Raw genomic sequence first — 17,484 nt, 5'->3', positions numbered from 1 at the left:
GCCTGGAAGAACCGACTCAATTAAATCCTTAAGCATGGCTTCTCCCATACAAAATAATCATTAAGATGATCATCTTTCGATATCATTGTCGTATCTGAGTTCACTGCGAGTCACAGCATTTCCTCCTCATAAATTTAACATTCTCCGCAAAATTACTCTGCTTTCACTCCGCTGGGAAATGAATGAATTTTTAAAAAATTGTAATGAAGTGCTGGGTTTTGCTGATTGTTAAAACAAAAGACATTAAGTTCATCGCGACCTCCTAAGACAGCACCAAGAGAATTGTGAACTCAGCAATTAAATATCGCAATGAATCCCAGCTGTAAATTAACCAATCACATTGTTTCGTCAAGAAATTCACATCGAAAGACATTTATACAATCAAATTAAAACCCATGTTTGGCTATTTCTTACTCATACAAAATTTATAAATTTAAGTACCGGTACACAAATTGCAAAAACAAATCCAATATTGAGTTATCTCTCTTGGTGTATTTATGTAAAAAAATAAGCGGGCTATCTTGGATCCCATCTCTCAGCTTGTGATCTACTGGGGAATTCAGCAGTCTCCATGACTCATGCTAGATAAGACACTTCACCTATAAAATCATTTTCAATTTTCATAACAATTTGCACCAAACAGAAATTGATCCTACAAACTGCATTATAAAGAAGCTAATTGGTTTTTCAAATATCTATTTCTTAATGACCTTTTATGTTCAAACCAGTACGTCAGAAAACATCAATGTATATGATTATCTTAAAAGAATCTATGGCAAAACAATTCAGCACAGCTTTACAAATATGGTTGTAAAGATCTTTTTTATATATACATTGTGTATTTTTTCTTGCTTCCGTTCTTTGAGGAACACACATTTAAGGTGGTATGGGACAACCGTCAATATTTATGTGGACAAAAGTACATTATAATTAAAATTCTTGAACATGTTTAGAATTTTCAAAGTTTACAATATTTAACCAAAATTTATGTTTTAAAAATTTTTGGAAATGTAAAATTTTTAAAATTCCCAGCTGGATTCGAACTCATGACTTGTAGATCAGTAGTGAATCCTCTAACCCACTGCACTGCTCTGTTAGATGACAATATTGGGAAAGAAACTATTTATAAAATTATACTTGATTTTATTGTTTATTTCGATAAATAATACGTCACAGCATGAAGGTGTCCCATACCACCTTAAACTCACCTTTCCTTAAGAGAATATAGCAACTAATACTCCCCCCAAAAAATCAAATCATAAATGAAATGGTCCATTAATCAAATCACTTCAGCCTCTGTCCAATAAAACCGCTTACATAACAATGGTTACCGTCCTTCCAAGAGCCTGTTACATGTATTGTGATATCATTAGGCCGACATCAGGCAATTTATCAAGTAAATAATACCTACACATTTATATTCAATGATTCACCACCAGCTGGAACACTCAACCCACAGAGGGTTTTTCTTTTTCTTCTTTTTTCTTTTCTTTTTTTTTTTTACACATTAGCCATAACTTTTCTCAATGCTTTGCTCCAGTGCATTTCAAAAGTTTTACACAATATTCTCAAATCAATTTGATTCCACGGTAACCAATTTCCTTACCTAGTGAATTATTTCTAATAATCCTCCAAAGATGAACATCTATACAAGATGTCACTCATCTTAATGCATTCTGTAAGAGTTCTCTGTAATCATTTACTGTCAAGTTGACGCATCCTTACTTATATACCCTAGAACTGATGGAACCAAGCCGCTCCATTTTCTTATAAAGTTTTACTTAACCCCCACACTTCAAAGCCAGTGACAGACACAGATACATTTATAGGTTTTTTTTCTCTTATTTTCTTCATTACCTAGAGCAAAATAGAAATAAATTTAATAATTCATACCAATATACGGTTCACTTAAGCTGTATGTATAAAGTGTCCCACCATGAAACAGAATTGTGTTTTCTATATTTACTGTTACGCATGTCACTTCTTTTACAATTAAAACACCCCGGAATCAATATTCCCACTATAGTTCTATCAAAAAGAGCAGTTGCAGTGTTGAGTTTTTCTCCTTGGAAAGGTTACCTTTCTAATGCATTAATTTAAGTGGCTGCAGGATATTGAAATCTCCATTCCATGCGTCCCACAGCACCGACCACAATTTAGCTAATTGTTGTTAAATCAATGTGTCAGTATTATTACCCACTCCATATTTCTTCATTCAATGGACTCAAGTTGCACAAAACAGTTCTCACTTTTTTTTAAAGTGTTTTTGGTTTAAATTTCACCACTTTTTTCCCAACTGACTCACTATATTCTTTGATGTCCTCTTTTTGCAGACACCAAGAACTTTATCCTTATTGAGTAAATTTCTCTCTTTTCTGTTCGCATGTGAGGGGAGAACCAGAGAAAGCTTTTTCTTCTAAGTTTTTTTAAATGTAGGTGATAATGAAGTCTTATGCGTCACATCCAGAGAGTGACGCTGTGCCCCAGGGGGGAGTTAATTATAACAGCTTCCTCCAAGACCGCTTGTCCACTTTGTTTCCTACGGCCTCATCAAAAGAGTTTACAAATATAGTAACGTAAGTCATTTGTACACATCATCATGCAGATAGCTAAATTATTTCATTGCTTTATGCACTTTATAGGTAGCTGTTACAACTTATTTATAGACCAGTAATACCTATTTATGATGGATATTTTGCTGGGAAAAAGGTATGAAAGATGTGCATTATCTTTCACAGTGAACAATAAATTTACGCCTCCTCTTCAACTGTATTACTGTATTGATATCCTAAATTTTGTTTTTGTAATAAAGAAAGATATATTTTTTTAAAAAGAGGCTCAGGGTGGTCAACAAAATTAACAAATGAACCTACCTTGAATTAAAAATAATTTGTTAGTCTATAAACTAATTTTTAAAATTTTAACTTTAAAATTTGAATTTTTTCCTATAGCTAAATACAGAGCTCTTTTATTGAAGGAGATTTATATGGTCTAAAAATGGCCATGACCATCCAGTCTTCTTAATCTGGCTAATATTGAATAACCGTGTTTATATATAGAATTGTAATTTCTCCTACAATAAAGTGACTTATTTATGAAAACTTGACCCATTTTTTATTTCCTCTCCTTTAAGATTCAAGTTGCATGGAATACAGACAATACCCGTATTTGAATAAAATTGTCAGACAGAATCCATTAGAACAGAATCCATTAGACTGCAAAATCAAAGGCTCCAACAAGCTGCTTCAGATTTAATGAAGAAATTGCTGAATTGGAAGAAATTATCCCTTAAAATGCAGTCCATGTCAACAGAGAAAAAAAGGACATTTCTTTGGAACCGTTAATTGTATTTGTGTGATTATATTGACAAATGTCCGTCTCTTGTAGGAATCAGAGTTACAATCAAGTTATCCGATGTTCACCCTGCTTCTTGCAAGATGAAAAAATATGTTGATTGATGTAACATTTCCCCTCGATTTATTACAGCTTAATGTTCTGGCTGGCTATCTAAATTGAATCCAATCTCATTTTTCCTCTTACTAGTTGATAGTTTTTTCATGTAATTTTTAATGTTTTTATCTAAAACACTATTTCCCTGTAATCTCCTTTCTTACTTTTCAAATTTGAACTTCAATTCATAGCAACATCTTTAACTTAAGCATTCTCCACATATTGATATGATGATTAAAAAGTTTCATATAAAGTTTCATTTGCAAGGTTCGTACCATCAGATTGTGGTGTCTGTTACATTAATATTCTGAAATTCCAAGGAACAGAAATTGATGCACTTAATTTGTGAAATTCACACTTCAAAAGGATCAGATCACAGTGTTGAAAATGTTTGATTACTAGTAGTGCATATCTTTATAAAAAAAAATTAATAGTTTTCTAGGTTTTTGTTTATACTAATGTAGCTTGTTCATTAATTGTTTAACTCAACATTTTTTCATCTACATTGACTGAATTAAAGCCTAGACATTTGTCAAAATGGACTTCCTGGTACTTTCTTATTTTTTATCCTCTCCTATTGTATTAAGCATTTTCTAAAGCTGTGTGAAAAAATTATTTAATAGTGGCAACAGAAAATTTAATAAACTGAGGCATTCTGTCCACAAAGAAATTTGTTTTATGTAGGTGACACTGCAAGAAAATCAATATAGGCTGTAGGATTAATTAAAACTGACAGTGGACAGACCAGCTAATATGTAGACGTTTCAGCGTATCGTTTTTACTGTCCACCGCAGAGGTATAGTTACCTCCCAGAGAGACTGCCTCACGCTGGAATAAAGGTTTCATACAGCCGCTGTACAAAGCGCTTCGGGTCAAAACACATTATTTTTACTTCATTGTGCAGATTCTGATATTTTTGCAATGAAAGTGACTCACTGTCAGAATCTAGCTTTGATTTGTTGAGCTTCATTGCACAAAAAGTTTGAGCTCACTTTTCAATTTCATGTCCAATCCAAAACATGCAATTACATTTTGAGTGATTTTGTCATAAACTCGTGGCAAACTGCTGCAGCCAATCAAAACTATTAAATTATCAAATGAGAATTTTCCGCATGGGTTGCTTCCCCTGCCAGTGTTTGCGGCTCTGTATAGTGCTGAGTTGATTGTCAAGTTGAAAATAGAAATCTGTCGATATTCTGCCTCTGCTTTCCAATTAATCACTGCATCAAATGAACACTGCATTTCACAGTTTAATCAAGTTAATTCTGTGTGAATGCCAATATAGAAAAATTTACAAATTTGATGACAGATAAGAAGATAGAATCTGAAATCGTATTCCTTGGCTTGGAGAAATATGCATCAAATGCCCGAGATTTGATTGAATCAATATACCAGTTGTTCCAATTGGGAATCATACATGTTGTAACAATAAGAATGCACACTCATTTAATGGGCTTAAAAAATCTCTTTTAAATAGTGCATTTGCATATACAGTACAGTCACTTGATGCTTTTTACAACTGAATCCACACAACTTACCTGCTGTTACGAATAAATCCCTTAGAATGATAAATCCTCGATATCGTGTATCACTAGGTCTGTGTGACATGTAGTACGTGAAAACATCGAGAGAACTCTCCTTCATCCACTGGATCTAAGATATTTCCACACAAACCATCAATCCCGGAGCATTTTCATTGGCAATTGTGATTTTTGGAGTGAAAACTCTAATCCTATCTCCTGAAGCTGGTCAATAGCTTACCTGAAAGATCAACAAAGCTAAGATAAACACATAAACAAGTCTTCTATGATGTTCAATAATGAGTCTCATCAGTGTAAATATTATCCCGTAAGTGATAAGTATCTCGCTACAAGAGATTTCACTTCATTGTCTGTGAAATTGCCCCAGGGATTGTGAGACTATAAGGAGTGTGGTACAAGATGAAGTGGACAATAGATGTCAGAGTTACAGGTACTGCTTGCCAGGTAGAGGGGAAATAACTTATCTCATTCACCTGACCACAGAGTTTCTCCAACGTTCACCTGATCCAAGATCGAATTACAGCTCAGTGGTCCATTGTACATGTATTAGTGGAATGTAGTCCAACAAAATGTCACAGATCCCAGCATCCAACTGATCAAACTCAGTGGTACATAGTAATAATAAATGAAATCAAGGAAAACTTTACTGATCCTAGCTTCCAAAATCTACCAATCTATGATCCAACCATTCAAACTTCCTCTCAGTAATGATCAGAGAATGCCAGCTTTCTAAACCTCAGTGTTCTGAGGAAGTGCAAACTGGTCTAAGTCGTCAGTGATCCATGGTTGAGACGATTCAGTGACACGACAGGCGTAGTAGTACCTAGAGTGTTAAATTGATTGGCTTACATTGTACTTGTATTGGTTTTTTGTGGCTGGTTCATTGACGGTGTAGGTGTAGGGACCAGTACACATCTACTGTGTATCACCAAAACTCTAGAGTAGGTCTGCAATCCATCACAGATACTCGGCAGTGTATCATTGATTCTCTAGTTTTATACCTTGGTCTCTCAGCAGTATAGAAGTTTATATGCTTAGTGAATTGATATCTTGTGTACTACGCAGCTCCTTGTATCTTGATCAATAGATAGATACTGGTATCTTTACCTTGAGTTATCAAATGTAAAGTCATATATTTTTTTAAAGAATATTCTCCTGACATTATCAATCCCCATAATAAAGCCATTTGGTGTAATTTTCATAGAAAATACTTCCATTTACAAGCACCCACTGGGTTTTGGTAACAGTTGTCATTCTGTAAATCATTTCATAATTCTAAAAATTTTAGTTTCATGTAATCTTGTGAGAGTAATTTAGATAAAATCGAAATTCTCACCATTTAGTTATCCTTCATAATAATTTTTCTTCTAAAACTTTCTTCTTCATTTTGCCATTACAAAGACGATTAAGTGCATACAAGAATAGTCTTGCAATGCCAGATTTTAGCAACTTAAAGTTCTATTTAAATGAGTTTTTGAGAATCTTACGATAAATACCGATAGGGTCCGAGGCTTGATATCATATGCAAGTTAAGTAACAGCACTTGATCAGCACTTGACGTGAAGTTTTGAGACACTTCAGCTTGTGCATTGCACTATTACTGATAATAGTTATACCTGTTTCCTGGACATAAGTATGGTAAGAGGTTTGAAATTAGCTCGAGTCAAAGATTAGAGCTGTAACAATTGTTGATACAGATCTAATGTTTGTAACAATCACCGGTCCTTGGAGCACAATTATCCCAGTCAATCAGCTCTTTATTTGATTAGATCAAAAGTCAACAAAGACACCTAGGGTGTGGATTATAAGTACCCTAGGTAATGGCCCCACATCCTCTGATCAATACAGAGCAATGACAATGATAGAGTTGATCACCCTCTCACTGAGACCACGACATTAGTACCTATCTCCCAAACTCCCTGCTCGGCGGCAAGAAAGGAAATAAAGCTAACACTAAAAAGCAAGTCTTAATCCAGAAAAATCACAGAGAATTCAGAAATGAATGAAAAAAAAACTTACAAAGTGCTGGTGAATTATTCCCAGAATGAAACTATAATGCAGTTAGCATGGGATGGAAGACGCCATACAGGACGCATTATCTATCCCTATACTTCTGTCAATTTTAAGAATTAATAATTCATTGGGAAATATAGGTTTTTTAGCCCAAACAGAGACAAAAAAACTCGATCAAGGATTTGACAGAAAATCCAATAGCACGATTGAGTTGTCTCATAGGTTTCCATTTGATTGAACTTCTAGGAGCTAGTATTGAACCCTGGGTAGAACCGTGCCTGATGGTATTTGCTAACCTAGGTCTAATTGACAGCTTCAAACTGAGAGAATTACATCCTCTGTGTTAATCAAGAAAACAAACAAAGCATGTGGTAATGCTTACACATCTTGTTTGCTGGGAAGCATTTACTAAAGATGTGCACAGTTTAACACCTTTTAACCTTTTTTGTTTATGTGTACATTGACAATATTATTCTAAGTCACAATTCCCTACTCAAATTTTTTTTTTTAATTTGAAATTTGTCACACAGCTTTTTGAAATTGTTCTAAATGTTCCTAAAAAGTTAATGGAAAAACAGTATTTTGATTAAAATTACTGAATGGTTTTTATTTCGATATTTCTGTGTTATTTAAGTAGGAGTGAAACAGCTTGTGTATTGCATTACATCTGACAGTCACGAAGAACAGCTGGTGATATTTATATCATTACAAAAATAATTTGTATTTAAAACAGACTTACCCACTTATACACTTAAGCATTAATTACTTTGATATATTGAATTTGCATCTGAAAAACTGATAATTCTGGTGTTTAATTCATATATTTTCCAGCACATTTTAAAATCTAATGCAACGATAGTAAGTTGAGAGAATCTGAGTCTTTAAAAAAATACAGTGTATGCGATAAGAATTAGATATCTTATAATTCCTTTAATTTCTCTCAATTAGCCGAGAACATACAAATCTTTTCACAAATTTACCAACAGGATTACTATATTTTTGTCATGGCCATGCATATACCTCGATCTAGCAATACTACTACAATGTCACTTCAATTATTCCTCAAACAACCTACAATCTAATCAACGAAAATGGTGAAAATGCTTGGTGTCTACACAGAAGCTAATGAAAATCCAATTTTTGTTCCCAAGTAATCGGCAAACGTCTTTTTCATTAAGCTTTGCCAAAGGGACTGACCCCCATGATCAAGTACAATCTCAAACATTAAACAGTCATGAAAAATGCAAAATCTTCCTCCAAGACATTTCTGTAACAAAGAGCCATCTAATTTTACTACTGAACACAGTCTTCAGACAGAAGAGGGGGCTGAATCTGAGACCAGGGAGGAAATGTATCAAGGTCCTGGTCGCCTGGAAAAAAAAATGAGTGCTTGACACTGTGCCTATAATCAAAACAAATCCTGACTGAGGACTTCTTAATAGGTATTGGCAGACCTGAGTTGTAGGACTTAAGTATCAGAGGAAGCAGAGAGCCTAAAGCCAGATTGATTTCCTACTTGGAGCATCCAAACCATGGGAACTTCTTGTACAGCCTAAACACTGACTTCTTTCACGATTATGCTACTCTGATATCCCAATGATTGGACGAGTAAAAATTGGATAAAATAAACGTTGTATGGATGTGATATCTATTATCTAATTGTTTTCACATTAATTTATTACAAGATTAAATCTTTTTGCAGTGAAAGGTCTTGAAATTTTTGTCCAGGCATATTCATATTACAGACATCAGCAATAAAAACTTATAAATAATCATCCTCATTGAACCAGCAAATTGGCAACCAATAAAATAAGAGGAAACAATGCACTCGCTTGTCACCGCTGCGACCCGAGTTCGATCCCCGTGATCGACAGTGGTGGTATGTGATAGGGTATGGTGGTCGCCCGCTTGGACATGTGGGTTCTCTCCGGGTACTCTGGCTTCTTCCCACACCAATGACCCCCTCGCGCTAACATCCGTGCCAACGAGAGATATTAATATAAGTTGTAGAACTTGCTTATCAATCGTTGTAAAATAAATAAAGTTCAGTTTTTAAAAAAAAAAGAGGAAACAATTCAAAATGTAAGTGATTGAGTTTAACTTATTTAGCTCTTATGATCATTAAACAAATGAAACAATCTAGGTATTGCATTCTTGCCTGAAGTACCAAATACTCAGATAAATTATGCACTGGTGTATAATACATGCACATGTATTGCAATTGCATGGTTACACCTTCAAACCTGCAGTCATGCATGAGAATGAAACCAGTTACAGTTATTACAATTTTTAGCTTTGTGAGGAATCAAAAATGCATTTTGTGGTAACATAATCTGTAAAATTTTAAAATAGTGATTACACTTTGAATGTGATGTACCTGGTACTCTCATTCTCGTTAATGTAACAGCATTCCATACCACCTTAATTTAGTACCATAGCCAAAATTTGATGAACATTTCAATTTTAAATCATTACATACATGCACCGGTAAATTGTACTTGTCAAGTTTTCCCAAGTAACAACCAATTTAGTATGCCCATATTTTATTTTTAATGATTATAAATGCTCTCATTTGAATGTTTTCTTAGTTAAGTCATATTATGTTTAATTTTCTTTACAATTGATTCTAAGCCAGAATATCTGACCTCCATCAGCTTATACCTGAGGTTTTCATGAAGAAAATTATCAGAATCACAAAGATCATATTTCCCGGCACACACGGCTTTGACTGCCGAGGAAAATTGATTCTCTTTGTGCTGGTCAAAGCCGACCCTTGCTTAAAGGTGGAGCTATTTGTGAGCATATAACTATGGGTATTATTATGTCAGATTAATTATTACCTGTCTAAGACTTACGCACTCCGGAAAATCAACAGATGTCACAATCAATACAATTCCACAATCAATATCCCTTCTTAATATAAAAAAGTATCCAAGCCCCGTGCCGGTAGCTGTTTTTATTGACACAACAAAAAATGGTTATAGAATTCAATAAAAGATCTGGTAACAAGGCTAGAGAAAATTAACCTTGATAATGGAGTTCCCGAACTTAACCATGGTAACCCAAGGAGTCTGCCACACGCTTCTCTCTCTCCCGTTTCATTACTTCCATATATCAAAAGTTCATTTCTCAGTTCACACTACAGCCTTTGTTATACATTTCCAAATTTGTCCAACCATCTTGCAACTTTCCAAGGTATATGGTTGGATTAATACTAAAATTGCTCTCTTTACACAAAGTGCTTTAAGAAAAATATTAAAAGAGCAATAAAATGCAACTGTGGACACCATATGGCTCAATCAAACTTACAACCAATGGAGTGGGGCAGAATTTGGAGGGAAGCACCTGAGGACAGGTATACAGGTAAAAATACCTGGTGGGCCACCTTATTCCTCACCTGTTTCGGGCTGCTGTGAACTGTTATCAAGGAACAGAGATAATTTTCTCTCCTTGGCCAGTGGTCCTTGCACTAGGGCCATGTAATATTAAGTGGACGCTGTGTGAACTCAAACAAAAACTGATCAAATTCATCAAGTTGGCCTGGCTCCTGAGGAAGAAATCCTCATCAATCAAATTAGATATTACTGATAGTAAACAAACTGTCAGTTCTTACACAGATATCTGAATTGTGCTGCTGTACTTAACAACCCAAAATATCACAGTTCAACAATGATAAATTAATCAATCGATAACTTAGTTACAGGATGTTGCAAATTCATTATACAATTATTGATAATTCGAGGGCCCAAATCTCACCATCATTCAGAATATAACTATGCTGATATGATCGTGAATTACTGCTATGAAGAGGTGAACAAATTCATTTAATTAGTTAATACCCAAGTAAACTCAATTCATTTAAAACAAAATTAAAGTTCACCAGAAGTAAAATGTCTTCCTTTACAGGAAATTGTATATACATGTATGACATGGAAAATTTATAACAATTTTTTTTTTTCAAAATAATTATAAATATTAAACATAGAAGTATATGTGTAAGAAATAATTTGAATTAAACTTGCATAAAGATTAGCTGTGTGTAACTTTGTCTAACATCCCCATAATGCCATTATTATTTTGTACCATTTCACTCAAATACCCATCATGGGGTGAATCGAATCTCCATTTATTGCGCTGTCTCCGAGCTCCAGGCATTCCCTTACCAGCTTCTCAGCTTCTACTACAAATGTTTCTGCTCCAACAGCCTGTTATTATAGTAAATTTTTGTGACGGCAATAATGAGCCGGGATTTGCATCTTTTCATTACCTTCATGCTACGACTTATTAATGCTTGGTTACAAAACTAATAGAAAATTTCCCAATGGGGCCACTAAATGGCTTTGGAGGGAAATTTTTTGTGTAAAATTCATCAGAAAAAATACTTTCATTCCATTGCTCAACTGTAGTTTAAGATGTATGCATACATTATGAACACATGATTAAGTTAAAACAAACCCTTTAATATTTACACCCTAGATTACTTGCCTTATTAATTGCATGCATGTACAATAAAAAATACCATGTAAAAAATATCCAATGAATACATTATAGATAATGTGGTATATATAATCAGCTTTAAAATAAAAAATTTGCAAGTCATCAGCTTTACTCTTACTGCATGTGTTCTAGAATATCTTTTCCATTTTGAGATACAAACATTAAAACTTAATCAATCCATGACTGAAAATCTTACCACATCTTCACACATTGAATGATCTGTATAACTGTCAATAAATCAAACTTCCACACTTCATTTAATTTGGAGCAACATCAAATCTTCTTCATCTTACATGAAAAATCAGCTTTGTCAGAAACCAGTGGAGAAATCCCTTCACCAAATTCACTTTTCCACAAAAGACCATACTTAAGCAAGTAAGCCCATATGATTTCCTTCAATAAAGCATTAAAGCATCTCCATAACCGATCATTGAAAATAATTTCCTGCCCCTCTGGGGCTCAAGTCGCATTGCAGGGGGTCTTTTGTTATCTGGGATTGTGTGCTGGGTGCCATGCCCTAATAGGTTTTAAGGTGAAGGGGCAGATGTCAATTAAAGTCATCCTTAACCAGATGATTTCTATAATTTGGGAGGGGTCTTTGGGATGTTCCTTTGTTAATGGACCCCAATATGTACATCTGCAGATTTAAGGATATGTACATCAATAGGATAATGTTGTATACATCTGCTATTATATTTAAAAGTTTGGACCTCTTACTGTTTACCTGTTCCTCTTTGAATCAGTCAATCATCAGAAAATATTTACCTCAGATTTTCATTTCACTGTTGCAAAAAAATATCAATACCAGAAACTTCAAACAAATTGAACTTGACATTCTAATTTGGATGAAACTTAGGCAATTTTTGATCAATGTAGTTTTTTCAGTGTTGACTTAACGATTCCAAAAAAAGCCATAAAGTCTTGGGGAAGTACCAGGTGTTTAGTGTCACATGCTTCATCAGTGTCCAATTAGCAGGGAATTGTGGGGCCATGTTAGCCTCTCTTTGTCATTAACTTAATTACAATGAGAGTCAGTTAATTAGCCAGCAGATCCTCCCGACATGGCCCTTTTGCATGTAAAGTCTCCATGAAAAAACCAATTCACCTCTGTACTTCTTGCTGTTCAGGATGTCAATGGATAAAGCTACCCTTCTCAATTAAGAAGGTACAATTCAAAATCAGATTATACCTTGATTACAAGAACACAAGATGGAACAAAATGGTATTGTTTCTGAAGTCATGTGACAGATTTTCAAAATTTAAGTGACTAATTAGTTGCGGAGAATGAGAAAAATCAGATCTTTTCTGTCACATCTTGCTGTTATGTCACAATTATTGTTTCTTTTCTGATTCTGTTTCTGTTGTTATTCTGGAAACAAAGGCTTCCTCTTTAATGATCATTAAGAGTGCTGTTTTGCATGATAAATTGAGGTTTATGGAACCATCGCAACTGAAATTTTGACACGTAGTGGAAATAAATGTCAGTCAAGAAAAGGATTTTTCCACCACCAATTAGGAAAAAGTCCCCCTGCAACGGAAATAATTAAATGTTTTCTTTCATTATGTCATTAAAATTGATGTAAATAAATCATTTCGGGAGATTTTGGGGGTTAATTTAGACTTCTGTATTGTGCAGTAATACAATACCTAACTGCAGTGCACGAGTCCATGATAATTCTCACAAGGTAGTTCCAACAATGGAAAGTTGATCCTGAGCAATATAAATCTACCTGGATAATGATCACTTTTCTGGGAACGACACATTTCCTCCACTCAGGATCATTTGTGATTAAATGATGAAGTGGTGTGGAAACAATCAGGGCACAGACTAGGGGGACAAGATGTTACCGACAGACAATTGATTACAATATAACACACACTATATACAAATACAAAAACCCAGGACAATGTTTGGGGATTTCAAATCTTCTTTCAAAGGTCATGGCCCTTTCCTACTCCCAGCTGCTGATCTCTTATATTTGATCAACCTCTGGAATGGAAAGACAGACCAAAATCGATGACAAAAAGCTATGATAACATGTCTATTACCCTAGCACGTCTGATTCCCTCCAAATTAATGATTTCCCCACAAATTAAGACTTTGATATCAGGCTCATTCATCATCCTGAGCTTCTTTCTGAACTTATCAGCCATAAAATTCCCTCCTTTTCATCCAATATATGCTGGCTATTTCTCCCCTTTTCTTTCTTTTCTTGATCAATTCTAGCAAAGATTTAAGAAAACTTACAAATGCATGTATTTGTTGGTGTTGATCCACTCATAAATCCATCTGAATATATTTCTTCTTCACATTTAAAGTGTGTCATAAGTGCATAATTCTTTCACGCAATCTTCAATATAATTTCCTTAATATCGTGTTGAGTTTCTCTCGTGAAATTCTCTTCCGTAAATGGCGTAAACAAGGAGTCAGAAAACCTCCGGTCCGCGAGAACAAAGAGCACCCACCATTCAAATTAAATTCAGAGGAACAAATATAGCAGAAAAAAATGAGAACCTCAAACAAATTAGGGAGAAAGTGGGAAAAAATTCAATTGAAGGGATTTTCCAGAAGAGCTGATAAACTGAAATAGATGGGCAATGGTGACCGGGAACCCTATCATTGTGGACTGGGAGGGGATTAAATAATGGACAGCCCAGCCCCATGCGGCAGCTGTTACTAGAGAAACACATTAAAAGTTAAATACTGTTTGCTCAGTAATCCTGCTTTTGTTGTAACTTTTTCTGGAGACTTCATCAAGGTGCTAACAAATACAGAAAGTGACCTTGATCCAAAAGACGGAACAAGGAAAACAGACTGTTTCTGTCCCACAAGCTCCCATAATACAGCAGGACTTAATTCAATTGGAAAAATTTAGTCGACTGTCAATATTTAGTGAACCTAAATAGAAATGCATAGAAATTCAAAATATCATTAACATTGCATTCTATGAATTATCCCTAAAATTTAAAGAACCTTCCGTCCACTAAAATAGTATGAGACTCTGACAGGTGTTAAATGTATTATTTAATATCTGAATGTTGTGATGATGTATGAAAATGCTTGTACTGACTGTTTAATTTCTTCACGATGATGGCAAGAATTTTTTTTTAAAATTGTTTCAGAAACAATGTATTGAAAAATACATCAGTAGCTTCTACAGATGATGTCTAGAGTAATTCAGCTGCTGTGTGTGTTATTGCCAACAAAAGACAACAAAAGTAAATGTAATACCGATAGTTAGAGAAAAAGGGGAGCTAGCTCGGCCATCACATTTGACTATAATCATAAATTTTCCCTTCCACACATTTTTTTTAAATTGGGGTATTCAATGGTTTATCATATTGTCAGTAAATTAAGCAGTATGTCAATTTCCGTTGGCAAGTCAGGTGTTATTAAAAAGACGTCCGGTCATGCACGATAATCGTGATGAGGCCTCCCACAAAAATAAGGCATCTCCTAGTACCCTCTCCAGAGTAAGTCTAAATCAATAAGCAAATGACTAAATATGGCTTCCAGGGGGTTATGCCTGCCACTGTTCCTTATAATACAGACACAGGAGTTGGTATATATCAGAGAGAAAGGTGTCCGAAGGGAATTATTACCAACGGCCATGTCTCGAGACCAACTTTGATGTATGTAGATAGAAAGATCAGAGAGATCGAGCTGCTATAGTACCAAACTGACAATGTGTGTGCACTGAATTGAAGTTGATGGTTTCGGACTTTAACATGTGGGCAGTATGTTTATGAAACTGCCAAACTATATTTTATAGTCAATGTCTTATTTGTCTCATGGTTTTGGACTTGCAACTTGTGGGCAGTGTGTTCACAAAAGTCCAGTTACATATCATAAACGTGATCTACTGCTTCTTTTTGCTTAACCTTAAACTATAATGTATTATCTTGAAATATTAAAACTCTTCCATCTCGTTCCCTGAATGGATTTCCTATTTAACCCCCCCCCCCCCCCCCCAACACCTTCTTATTGGTTGTTGAAATGCAATGACATTTTCCTCTATCAATTTAAATTTCACAACAACAGAAGTACATAATGTACTATATAAATCAGCAAACAATGTACGTGATTACAGTTCTTTAAAACTTGCATTATCTCACATACGCTATTATGATAATGTAATCTATTGGAGGAAATAAAAAAGCAAACAATAAAATTAAAAAGAACATTGCTGTTTTTCCATTTTTAATTCAGTTTCAAAATATTTAGATCAATTCATAGTTAACAACTTGATGAATTTTAAATAAAAACCCCAAATATGCCTTTTCAGATTCTTAAATATGGTGAGAATTTAAATTAAAACAAGATAATGTCTATGCACAAACCAGTTGGTGTTTCCCAAATCTTCATAATACAAGTAACAAAGCATGCATCATCATACAAAAAGATAGAAACATTCCCATCCAGCAAGTGTCAGGCTAATGTAACAGCTGATACCAAGTATAGGAGAGACTGCAAAATGATCCCATTTTTGCTGTATAATGAAATCCTTGATCACAAAGTGAAGGATGCATTTGTTTATTTAATCATTAACTTACCTCATCAGAAATGATCCGTGGCTTCTGTCATCAATCGGCAGCGTCCGTATCAATACTCCGTCTATTGGCGTGTTGGACAGAGAGCCGTCTTTAGTCAAACCTGTAAAGTATATGATCACTCAATACAGGAACTTAGTTTACAGAGTCAAACAAATGACTTTGTGTATCAGCTTCATTATAAACACCAAACAGGTGACAGCTCCTTTAATTTTGTGTTGTTGACTTGCTGGCGTTTCATATTGATATAGCCCAATCTCCCACTGTACCTGAAGTGGCTAATCAATTTTTTCCAGGGAAAATGAACCTCCTTTTCATCTGTGCGTTTTGTGTATTTTCTCGTCATATATTTTGTCCATAGTGGCTATACAATTATCAGAACAATTTAATTAGCTGAGCTGGAAGACTCCATGCGTCTTGTGAATTGTATTGGTAAACCATTACTGATATTGAGCACACTGTAGTACATCAAGCAACTACATAAAATCTCACGCTCTCATGTACAGAAATGCTAATTAATTTTCTCCATTTTGATTCCTTCACATAACCTTGCTCCCAAGAAAGGGAGAACAAAAGTGAATCATTATTAAACCCCCTACCAAAGTGCAATTATACGCAAATCATTTTATGGAAGTTTAAAATCAAAGAATAGCAAGCAATTTTCTGTTTTAGACATAAAAGAGTTCACAATAATTTTCAACATTAAAATGATTGACATCACTATTGAGTACTTATCTCCTCAAAAGGAAGGCAAGAGTGGAGAATTAAGGGACTTTATGAAATGGTAACTGACAGGAGAATTACTTAATTTAGTGATTCTCTCTCTCCACGAAGATGGTTCCAGATCACGAAGGGCTCTCTTCAAACATTGTTCTATAAAGGTCTCTGGTTAAATTAATTTTTCAAGAGGTAAATTGCAGATGTTTCATGATTTAAACAAAAATCAGAGCTATAAACTGAAGGATACTCCAATATTTCTGCTTTCCTATCAAGCATGCAGAGAAATATTATCAATGTATGAACCCCTGCTAATACCTAATATACATTACTCCCAATAAGGAAGACTAACAAAATTTCTTTAGTTCCAAAATATGTACCTTCAATCAGTAATTAAGCAGCAATCAGTTGCTATGGTGAAGGAAGGCACATCAGTAATTGGGGATATTTTGGGCTCTCAAGTCAATCTGCTTGATTTCTCTTGTATGATCTTCACTGATCACTCCTCACTGAAAATTCACAGATCATTAAACACAGAAATCTCAGAGTCAAATTGACACCAAATCAATTTGAAATTCTCATTATAGTACTTGAAAAGCTTGCTTATGTAATAAATAGCCAATCACTGGAGAGCAATTGCTTAAAACTTGGGACTTAATGAGATGAATCGGCTGGGTCAGAAAAGGACATCTCCACATCATGCAAATACCCAATT

The 17,484-nt window shown here is 34.7% G+C and overlaps 1 protein-coding gene across 12 annotated transcripts in view; it reads right to left on the bottom strand.

Moving 5' to 3' along the window:
* LOC105325026 (kin of IRRE-like protein 1) overlaps nt 1–17,484 on the bottom strand; it is a 46,570-nt gene that overhangs the window by 24,819 nt on the left and 4,267 nt on the right. For 5 of the 12 annotated variants that reach the window (XM_034447612.2, XM_034447619.2, XM_066077323.1 and 2 more), the window contains 3 exons: nt 17,150–17,278; nt 16,056–16,155; nt 4,989–5,211 (listed from right to left, as the gene is read on the bottom strand). The gene's annotated coding sequence lies outside the window, so the exon portion shown is untranslated. Of the gene's footprint in view, nt 1–4,988; nt 5,212–5,464; nt 5,487–11,697; nt 11,717–13,749; nt 13,901–16,055; nt 16,156–16,321; nt 16,470–17,149; nt 17,279–17,484 lie in introns of those variants that run through there. The other 7 variants (XM_034447613.2, XM_034447614.2, XM_066077325.1 and 4 more) reach the window with 7 other exon arrangements.

This window comes from Magallana gigas, chromosome 2, assembly GCF_963853765.1.
Source record: "Magallana gigas chromosome 2, xbMagGiga1.1, whole genome shotgun sequence".
NCBI classification, from domain to species: domain Eukaryota; kingdom Metazoa; phylum Mollusca; class Bivalvia; order Ostreida; family Ostreidae; genus Magallana; species Magallana gigas.
This window is presented reverse-complemented; position numbering and strand designations above follow the sequence as displayed.